General features: G+C 43.4%; 1 non-coding gene across 1 annotated transcript; it reads right to left on the reverse strand.

Annotated features, from left to right (window-relative positions):
* Window positions 1-420: 420 nt before the first annotated feature.
* On the reverse strand, window positions 421-494 carry Trnat-ugu. Its single transcript has one exon. It is a non-coding gene; the product is annotated as a tRNA-Thr (tRNA).
* Window positions 495-11,034: the final 10,540 nt, after the last annotated feature.

Raw genomic sequence — 11,034 nt, forward strand, 5'->3', positions numbered from 1 at the left:
CTTACTAGGAACATAAATGTCCAGGCCACGATTTACAATCTGCTTAAAGTTTGCCCACAATTTCTGTATGCCCATCTTACTAGAGCTAAGTGATGTCAGTTCACTGTCTACGTGAGATGCTAACAACGGCTTATCTGCTCTCTCTAGCAGAAACTCTGCACTGAGATATTAACTTTCGTAACCATAGTTACCGTAGTGACATCATGATTGCTAATCCCCATTTCTGTACCGACATTGTCGATAAGGTCCGGCGTATTTGTAGCTACAAGATCTAAGATATTTCCGTTGCGTGTGGGCTGCCTAGCTAGCTGCTCTCGACAGTTTTCAGAAAGAAATTACAATCATATCAATGCAATGAAATGAATACCGTTAGCTGCATACAAGCGTTGATATACGTCAACAGGGACAGTTGAAAACGTGTGCCCCGACCGGGACTCGAACCCGGGGTCTCCTGCTTACATGGCAGACGCTCTATCTATCTGAGCCACCGAGGCCACAGAGGATAGTGCGACTGCAGGTATTTATCCCTGGCACGCCTCCCGTGAGACCCACATTCCCAGCTTATTGTCCCGCACTATATCCGTAGTGCCCCTGCCCATTACACTCATTACTCGCGGCCTTACCGATTCCGGTAAGAGTTCGGGAACTGTTTGTGCATTCGCACAGAAGATGGTCAAATGGCCAGTAAGCCTTAAGCATATATAGAGGATGGTATCTGTTCTTTCAGACATGTCCTTACGGGAATCGGCGAGTAATGAGTATAATGGGCAGGGGCACTAAGAATATAGTGCGGGACAATAAGTTGGGAATGTGCGTCTCACGGGAGGCGTGCCAGAGATAAGTCACTGCAGTCGCACTATCCGCTGTGTCCTCGGTGGCTCAGATGGATAGAGCGTCTGCCATCTTAGCAGGAGATCCCGGGTTCGAGTCCTGGTCGAGGCTCACATTTTCAACTGTCCGCGTTGACGTATAGCAACGCCTGTATGCAGCTAAGGGTATTCATTTCATTGTATTGATTAAATTGTAATTTCATTCTATCTGTTCTTTAGGACATGTCCGAAAAAAAAGATGCCGTCTTCATATATATAGTTTTCAGAAAACTGATTCTTAATACAGTGTGCGTTCACCACGAACGGCAATGCATGCTCTGCAACGTGATTCTATGGTGGCCACAAAGTTGCCAACTGTTGCCATGGTCGTTGGAGCATGGGATTTAAGATGGGCAATCTTGCAGGCCAGTCCGTTCACCGAATATTCTCTCGTTCCAAGAACTCCTCCGTCCGCATTGTTTGAGGTGGTCGTGCATTGTCATACATACGTATGAATGAAGTCAGGGTCGAATGCACACCTGAAAAATACAGGCCGCGCGGGGTAGCCGCGGGGTCAAGGGCGCCTTGTTACGGTCCACGCGGCTACCCCCGTCAGAGGTTCGAGTCCTCCCTCGGGCATGGGTGAGTGTATTGTTCTTAGCGTAAGTTAGTGTAAGTTAGATTAAGTAGTGTGTAAGCTTATAGGCCTACGACCTGAGCAGTTTTGTCCCATAAGATCTTACCACAAACGTCCAAAAATTCGAAAAGATGGACATGGGGAAGGAATACATTGCCACAATAACGTTGACCTGTTAGTGTACCGTGTTCAATTACCTGAAGGTCAATACGTCCACGCAACATTATGCCACCTCGAAGCTTTTCCCGGTGCCATGCTTCAATAAAATCCTCTCTGTTTACAACCCGCGTCATTTTGAATAAAACACTAGAGCTTTCGATAGTAGTCTCCGCCATCGTTATCAGGAGTTAAAACCACTGACTACGAGGACTGGCAGAGTGTTCTGCTTACATAGATGGAGTGGCAGCGTCTGGAACCACGGCAGGATAGAGCTGCTACGTATGCCCAACTTGTTGATGAAACCACTTCTGTCGCAAAGCTGGTCGCAGGTGATGCTCCAAAAACGACCAGCTTTGCGAAAGAAGCGGCGACACTTTCTGCGAAACCCACCCATCATTTTGCACTACAATTCGTGGGCGCAAACAACGCAAGCTGTGGCTCCTCTGTTCGCTCGATGGGACTGGGAAGTACTGTACCATCCACCATATTCCCCGGACTTTAGTGCTTGTGACTTTCATTTGATTCCGAAGATGAAGGAACCACTTCGTGGCATTCGCTTCAGAACTGTTCCAGAGATTCGACAGGCAGTAGACCGCTCCATTCCTACCATCAACAGAACAGGCTCTGCTAACGGTATACTACGCCTTCCACATCGCTGGCAACGGGTTCTACACAACGCTGGTGACTACTTTGAAGGACAGTAACAGATGAAAACATGTAACTCTTTTGTATCGATTGTGAATAAACAGTTGCCACTATTTAAGTTCCAACCCTCGTATAAGCGTGGGCGCTAGACTTTGTTGCTGGTACACAGGCAACGAAAGCGACCGATACTTACGTGAGATGGAGCGTCTGGTTGGTAGCCCATATACCGCCACCTAGAAAGCTACGGCCTAGCATGTCAGGTCCTCAGACAGTTCTTTACACTCATAGCTGTTTATTAACATCTGATGGACGCGGCATGTTCCTACAGAGTAGTTCAATGAACTGTCTCTACTCCACCAACCCATGACGCCACCATCAGCTGTTAATAAAACAGAATTCTTTACCTGTCTTTTACTACCCTCCTTTGCAAGTTTTTGTATACTTGATTGATCATGCAGCAATTCATCCAACTCTTAACTGTCTCTTTAAATGATTATGTTAGGCATTTTATATGGTTTTATAAGGTACAATGGATGCTAGCAGTCCTAGTTTGTATTTTATTCACGTTCTGTGCATACTAGCACTCCCATTTTGTATAAATCGTGATTGGTTCGCTTCAGGTTATCAGGACATTGGTTGCTATTCGCCGCTTATATTATGAGTTATTTGGATATGACGGTGTGCTGGTTGCTACTTATCGCATAAGTTATGTACTTTTTTTGCGATATGGCACAATTCAATGTTTCTACAACGAAGGTAGATGGTTTTTCTAATGCTAGAGTTTCACATTTGTTTTAACAAACCTGTTGTAGTTTTCCATCGCTCAATCATTGTAGACTTGTTTTTAAAAACTTTTTATATTTTTTTACTGATTGTTTGTAAGAATGCCGTTATCGTCCGATCCTTACTTGCCGCCGGCTTACCTATGACTTAATCCTGTATTAAACTTCTGCAGGTGGCAGATTAATCTGTTGGAACAGGTAAAGTGAATTTAATAAAAATATTTTGTGCAACTGAAAACTTATTTTTATTCTGAAGAGCACGCACTGTAGCTGATAACATCAATTGTGAACAAAATAATCCTAACTTGCTCTCTGGTCACTAGAACAGAGCACTATAACAGGTCAACGTTTTATCACAAAACATGTCATTCAAGTTCTATCAACAAATCAGTCGTCGGAGCACTCCTGATAGACAAAATGAAAGATTCATCTACCAATGTGAGTCCTAGTGATGAAGGTTGAGCTATAGTTAAGATACTGACTCTCCTCCCAAAGTAGCAAGGTTCAAATTCCCTTCTTACCGCCAAGATTTTGGATTCCTGTGTTTACCTACATCGATTAAGACAAATGCCAGGATAATTCCTTTGAAAATGGCGCAGCCGATACACTTTCTAGTCTTGTCCTACCAAAGCTTACGTTTCGTCTGTAATTCCCTCTTTTTCGACGAAATGTTAATCCCTTATTCTCCTTACTTTTTTCAGTTTCTTTCCTACTTTCCAAACATCACAATATTTGTCGAATACCTTTGTGGTCTAGCACTGCAGGAGGGAAGAGAAGAAGAGGTCATTACAGGCGCCAACACAAGCTCTGATAGCACAGCCCACTAATAATCGCCTCAACTGATTCTGGGAACCCACGAAATAAGTGAATCTGGATGGCAGGGCAAGGCTAAAGTTCATTTAATCTCAGTACTGTAGCCATTGTGTCACATGAGATGACAAAATTCGTTCACCACTTCGAGTCTCCTAGTATAACATTTAGCTTTTCAACATGCCCACACGCAGCATACGCCATTGTCTTTCTTGTCCTTTTAAATCTGCGCTCCACAAGCCACCTTACAGAATGTGGGCAGAGTGCTTCTGATTACGATTTTAATCCTTCCCTGTTCATTTCGTGAATGGTGCGTGTAAAGAACGACCGTCAGTAAACTTCCACAGATGCTCTAATTTTCTCTTTGTGGTCATTTCACGAGATGTATGTGGGGTAAAATAAGAGACTGCCTGACTCTCCCTACAAGAGTCTTATCAGAAATTCAACATTTAACTTCCCCGTGATGCCCTCCCTTCTCTTATAGCGACTGCCACTGCAGCTTGTTGAGCACATACGTAATGCAGTCGCAGTTCCTAAACCAGGGCTGGCTATAGTGTGCCAAAACACACGCGTGCCGGGTGTGCACGCCGTGCGCTGTCTAGGCTTTGCGCGGACCATCTCGGAAATACTCACTACAACGTGACATTTAATTTAGTACTGTGTTGTGGCATTTTCCGGTCGGCACAACTCTCTTCAATTCGGTAGAGTCGTGGTGTTAGCGCTTTTTAGCCTTCGCTTTTTGTTCGTTGTCTGAAGGACATCCACGGGTCGAGTGGTTGACAGCACAAAAAGAGGCAGTCTAGCGATCTGTCGCTGCAAGCCTTTGAATGGGAATGAGCGTAGAGAGGGATGAGAAGTCTAAATATATATTATGCAGTCGCATAATCGAAGGGTACGATCTAATTACTTTTTCATGTGTAATAATTTTATTCCCTACAGTGACTCTTTACTAATCTGATTTCAGCATCTGCACTACTGTGTTTCAATTTTGTACGTATCCCATGGCGTCTATCCACCACACATTCTTCTTTAGGTTTTCTGCATTTACGATTATTATGGACCAGGATGGGCTTGTAGTTACACGCTTTGATGCAAAACAGCTTCAAACGGTAGAGGAGAAGATGTAAGTATGGGCATCCTCTTTTAATTTTTACTTAAGTGTACTTTCTTTTGGAAATACTCTAGATTTTTACGTTAATACGTATAAGAGGTTTACTAATTGACAGGATGCAAAAGGTGATTAATATCAGTTATTTATACTCTAAATCTAAGATTCACCATATCTTATAACAAAAATTATTTACGAGAATTGCAAACTAAGTTGGCATTTTCAGTCCAAGCGCAATCTAAGTGTGCCCCCTTTGGGAAAATACATTTGACCCACACTTCTCCTCAAGTGTCTTGAGAGAATTTTTCATCACAAAAGATGCAAACTGCTTCGCTCAAGTCTGGTGTATGACGTGTGTCAGATAAGTAATGAGACTAACAACACTGCGGGCGATCTTGCAACGCTGTGTTTTTGTACTTGTGTAGACCGGTGTGTTGATCTTTTCCAGATGCTCAGTCCGAGTTTCAGCTATGTACAACCATCACGTGATTTTTGAGAAGGCCTAAGTGAAGCTGTGTTTTTGTTGTGTGTTTTACGAAAATGGAACAGCGGAATTTAGAGCAACTTTATGCCATCTAGTTGTGTGTTAGACTTGGGAATCCACGAGTATGCCCCTTAAAAGTTTGAAACAGGCCTATGGGGAAGATTCCTTATCATGAGCACAAGTTTTCCGCTGGTACAAGTCATTTTTGGAAGACCGAGAACACGTAAAAGATGAACCTTGCTCAGGGAGACCTTCAATTTAAAAAAAAAAAAAAAAAAAAAAAACGACGAAAAGTTCGAACGTGTGCTTGCTCTTGTGAGATCAGACCGACGTTTAACAGTACCAACCAAGTGCTTTACAAAGATGCCCTTGAGAGGCTCGGAAAGAGGGCAAATCGAACGAGACCGGACATTGCAGACAAGTGGATGCTATCATAATAACGTCCCATGTCACATGGTCATTTCCATCACGGTATGTTTGACCCCAAACAGCATTCCTGTCGTTCCGCAAGCCCCCCTATTTACCGGATCTTGATACTTGTGAGTTTCTTTTTCCCAAAATTGAAAAGGACATCAATTTGGGACTCTGGAGAACATTAAAAAAAATGCGACCGATATGTTAAACGCCCTACCAGTTGAAGCCTTTCAATGCTGCTATCAAGACTGGGACTCCGGCGGTGTATAGCTGCCTAAGGAAACTACTCTGAAGGGCAAAATATTGTTGTTAGAAAAAATAAAACCTTTGACACATAAAAAAATCAATCTCGTTACTTTTCTCTCACACACATCGTATCTCTATCATTGATATTCAGTGCACTAGCCGCCAGGCGCCGACGACACCACTCGCAACATATACATCATGCGGGTTGCAGTAAGCTCAGCCCCTACAGTTCAGACGACGCAAGACTTCGCGACCCCGAAATTCAGTGAACAAGCTAGTAGAAGGCATCAACAGCACTCTAGCCAGACCACCCAGTGGCATACACGGTAACGATGGAGGTCGTCCACAAACCGCACCTCTTCATGCATCCGTTGTGACAGGTGCCGAAAATAGGACTGCAAGTATCCATCCACTAGGCTACTATTTAGGCCGGCTCATGAGCTCCGACAGCAGTTCAGTCGCAGTCAACGACCGGAAGACCTTAATCTACGCCGCGCCAAGTACTGAGCCGGCGCCCTGGATAGCACTAAGTGTTCGGCTACGTGCCAGCTGGGACGCAGGATAAATTTCTTAGAGTCAGTATTCTGATATGTGGTTCTGAGTAGACAAGACGGGTTGTCAACGCAACTACCTAGATCTGAGGATGATACGGAGTGATCGAAACATGTAATACAATTAAAAATGTGCAACTGAAACAGAATAAATGAGAATTAAATATCTATACAGTTTACTGAATCTCTTAAGACGATTATGTAGTCTATAACGAAAATGTCGGATTTTAAATTTTCTGTCCTTGTTGGACTTATAAAATTTTGTTAGTGTTGGACCCATGATACTTCAGCAAATGAAGTATCTATACAAGATTTCGTCAAGTATTTGTTCATTCTTTGGCTGTGGATTTGTTTACTATAACCGAGCCGAGAAAAGCTTTTTCCTGTACAAGTCCAAGTTCTGAATATTGATTTGGCAGGTGGTTGTAATTAAACTTTCCCTATTTAACACGCTGCAGTATGGAAACTAATTAATACGTACGAGTACCAAACTTGGTAGCATTAATGTTGAAACCTTCCCGTCTCCCCTATATCTCCTTTTGTTGATACTCAACCTTCCCTTCTACAATAACCTATGAAACCTTCCCTTAGGATTTCTACCTCTTACTTAATAATAACAAATGAAATCTTCCCTTTGAAATTTATTCTCTATCTCAATCTTCGCCAACAAATTTAATTGCTGCTTATTAAAAGTTATTTTCTGATTATTTCGACGAAACATAGAATTTGTCGTCGTCGTGGCCCTCAGTCGTTACCTGCAACAACCCAAAACTGTTCCTTACCTTTTTTACTGTTACTGGATCGCCATCTGACTGCTACATCGAACTGCGACATGAATATACTTACTCTGTTTTACTATACTTTATTAGCTGCTGGTGGGCTGTCATAATAAGTGGCTTACTTATTACCAAAGCTGACGTTATTCTTTAATAGCAAAGCTGACGTTACTCTTTAATAAATTTGACTGAAGTTACGTAATTCATAGTTAAACTTTTTCTTGACACTAATCAAATTTTGCAAAGTTTTACGTTGGTGGTTTTTGAGATGGATTATAATCAGTAATGCAATATTGCTGGCAAAACTTAATTATATTCTGAATGAAATGATTTTACAAATGTTCAAATGGGACTTACTTGTTACAATAAACTTACAACTAGCATTGCGCAAACATACCTTCAGTAGCCTTGCGTTTCTCAAAAAAATAATTCAATAATATTAGTTCCTCTTATGATAATAGTTAGCTGATGTCTGTCTACATCAGTTTATAATCTCTTAAATCATAGCTGGTTGCTGGCAGGCACACCGCTCCTCTCAACCTCTCGCTTCAGACCTGCTACCGACTCGCTTCACATCTCGCTTACTACTGACTTCCTACGAACGCTAAAGTGCGGTCTCTCCCGCCAACAATGCTTTCTGGTGCAGACAGTCAAGTCCCTGCTACCATTACAAAATGTATCAATGCGCGGTCTTTCCCGCTCTTTTCTTAAAATGTATCCATACGCGGTCTCTCCCGCCCTTTTTAAAATTATATCAATATGCGGTCTCTCTTGCCAACAATACTTTGGTGCAGACATTCCCTGCTACCACAATTATTTCCAGCATGACAAATATTAATTATTCCTACTTAATCCTATTAATAAAATATAAACATCTTTCATAAATTGTGGTTTGACAATAGACAATAGAAATATACACGTCTCACAATGTCCAAAGTATGGGGTGCATGATTTCCATGCGTCACAGCGCCACCGTCCAGTTCCAACTATGGCCACCAGGTGTCGTGATCAGTCATCGTGATTCATAGTCTCTCACACATGACCAGTCGCAGTGCACCTGTTGACGTGTCACCATGAGCTTGGACAAAAGAAGCAGGGCATTACTGGTGAAGCTCTATTACCAAAACAAAAGTAAGTTGCAGCTGCACTTCGAGAATATCGCCGGCTGAAAGGATTATGGAAGGGTCCTCTTTCTCTACCTGCTGTGTGGAGCATGACGAAGAAGTTTGAATCAACTGAGGAACTGCGTGTCGCTCCGGAAAAGGGCCGACGACCCGTCGAACCACAGATGGTTGATGAAATCGCTGCTGCTATGGCAGACAACGCTGCGAGCAATTCCCGATCGTCAGGCAGTGCGCGTGCTGTGTCACGACAGTTTAACATCGCGTGGTTCACTATACGGAAGGTGCTTCGAATCATTCTCAAATGGTATCCGTACAAGATCCACAGCATGCGGCACAGGGCACACAACGACGTGTTGACTTCGCTCTCCACTTTCTCGCAAGGACTGAAGTTGGTGGGGGCTGGCCCTGGATCACGCTATGGACAGACGAAGCTCATTTTTCTCTTACGGGTCAGGTGAACACACAGAACTGCCGAGTGTGGGGATCTTCATCTGTGCATGAAGTTCCTCTGGTGGACATGTCACCAGATGGTGTGGCTCCACGGCTACGTTCATCATTGGTCCATCCTTATTTGAACAGGTTGGCACTCAAGGGCGAAAGACATGCAATGAGAGTGGGCAGCGTTACTGCGATATGCTTCGCCAGCATATCTTCCCCGCCCTACAGGAGAGAGACTCATTGAACTCAACAGTTTTCATGCAACATGGGGTCCCACCGCACAACGCTCGTGAAGTTCACCTGCTTATCCGAAACACATTTGGAAACGATCGAATTATCAGCCGATTTTTTCCAAATGCTTGGCCGGCACGATCACCTGATCTCTCCCTCTGTGATTTCTGGTTGTGGGGTTACCTGAAAGATGGGGTTTACCAGGGGAACATTCACCTATGTACATGCTTCGTTCTGCTGTGCAGAATACAATCCTGCGCTTTCAGACGCTTCTGGTCACTTATGGACGCCATATTGAGTCCCTTCATATTGAGTCCCTTTTATAGCAGTACTGGTATCGGTATGTAATGGTATGATGTACCGTAGCAGCACATTAAAAGTGTTTTAATTGAACTGATTCTGCATTATTTCTCTTCCCCATGTCCTTGACATTAATGCTGCCCATCATTTTCTGTTATGGAGATTTCCATCTGTGATGAGTGAGTTTTGATTCCAGATCGTCCTGGAAATCCCTGCTTGTGGATCAGCCTTCGTTTTGTTTTGGTGCTGACAGGGTTTGCGAGTGCAATATTTAGTTGCACAGTGACTTTTGCAGCTGTCGTCCTCTTATTTTTCGTCACGATCCTCTTCATGGACCACCGTCTGTCACTATCATACTACACACTCGTCGTCCGCGTTGTGAGTTAGCGGGTGATGTTCTTCAACTTTCCATTTATGCGCTATAAATCTTCGATACAGAGGCAATTGAAGCACCACTTCGGCCTCCTTGGTTACAGGAGCACCCACCATAGGAGCACCGACAATTTGCCCACTTTCGAGTTCTCTTAGCTCCGACATAGTGTAGTCACAACTACTCAGAATACTGTTCTGATCACGCCTGACATTTGCAACGTATTGAGCTCATTGCATAGGTGCCATTCGGCGTCAAATACAAGAATGCAGCCTGCAGGCTTGGCTAACATCCGTATTTATATTCAAGCATGTGTTTCTCAGAACGTTGCCATATTTTGGTTCAGATCCTATAGGTCTAACGGGGCAGCTGGATTTGAAGCGTCCATGGGATATTGCGAGATTTCAATGGGAGCCCATATTTATATCAATGCCACCTGAGTATCATGGCCGCTATCAACTATGACCTAAAGACTTGGGTGACTGTGGTCGTGTTTTTAAAAATAGCTTAGAATTCAGATTTCAGAATATCGCTGTGAAATTATTTTAAACTAACCGTAAGGTCGTGAAAAGAAAACTACTTCGTGTACCTGACAAAGCTTTGGAGTCCAGAACAAGCACCTGTTCGCACAATAGCCGATGCTACATACACACTGCTTGAAAGATAAGTTCCAGTTGGTCTCTTCTATCAATAAACGGCACCGTTTACGGTCCTGGCAAGCAGCCTGTAGCATCTCTCAAACTACATCCGGCCGGCCGGAGTGGCCGTGCTGTTCTAGGCGCTGCAGTCTGGAGCCCAACGTCCGCTACGGTCGCAGGTTCGAATCCTGCCTCGGGAATGGATGTATGTGATGTTCTTAGGTTAGTTAGGTTCAATTAGTTCTAAGTTCTAGGCGACTGATGACCTCAGAAGTTAAGTCGCATAGTGCTCAGAGTCATCTGAACCATTTGAACTGCATCCGGGAGGGGTGCCCACATTTACATCTGTGCCCGGTTTTACACTTTCTCCTCTATAATAAAATAATTTTTCAACGATGTATTAACTATGTTGCTAAGCTGCTAAAATGGTCATCCAGTTGAGTTGCAGGTTGTTAATGTAACGACTTCTAGGAACAGAAGATGTGATATTTTAGTACATAATTATTGAACGA

This window comes from Schistocerca piceifrons, chromosome 4, assembly GCF_021461385.2.
Source record: "Schistocerca piceifrons isolate TAMUIC-IGC-003096 chromosome 4, iqSchPice1.1, whole genome shotgun sequence".
Classification (NCBI taxonomy): Eukaryota; Metazoa; Arthropoda; class Insecta; order Orthoptera; family Acrididae; genus Schistocerca; species Schistocerca piceifrons.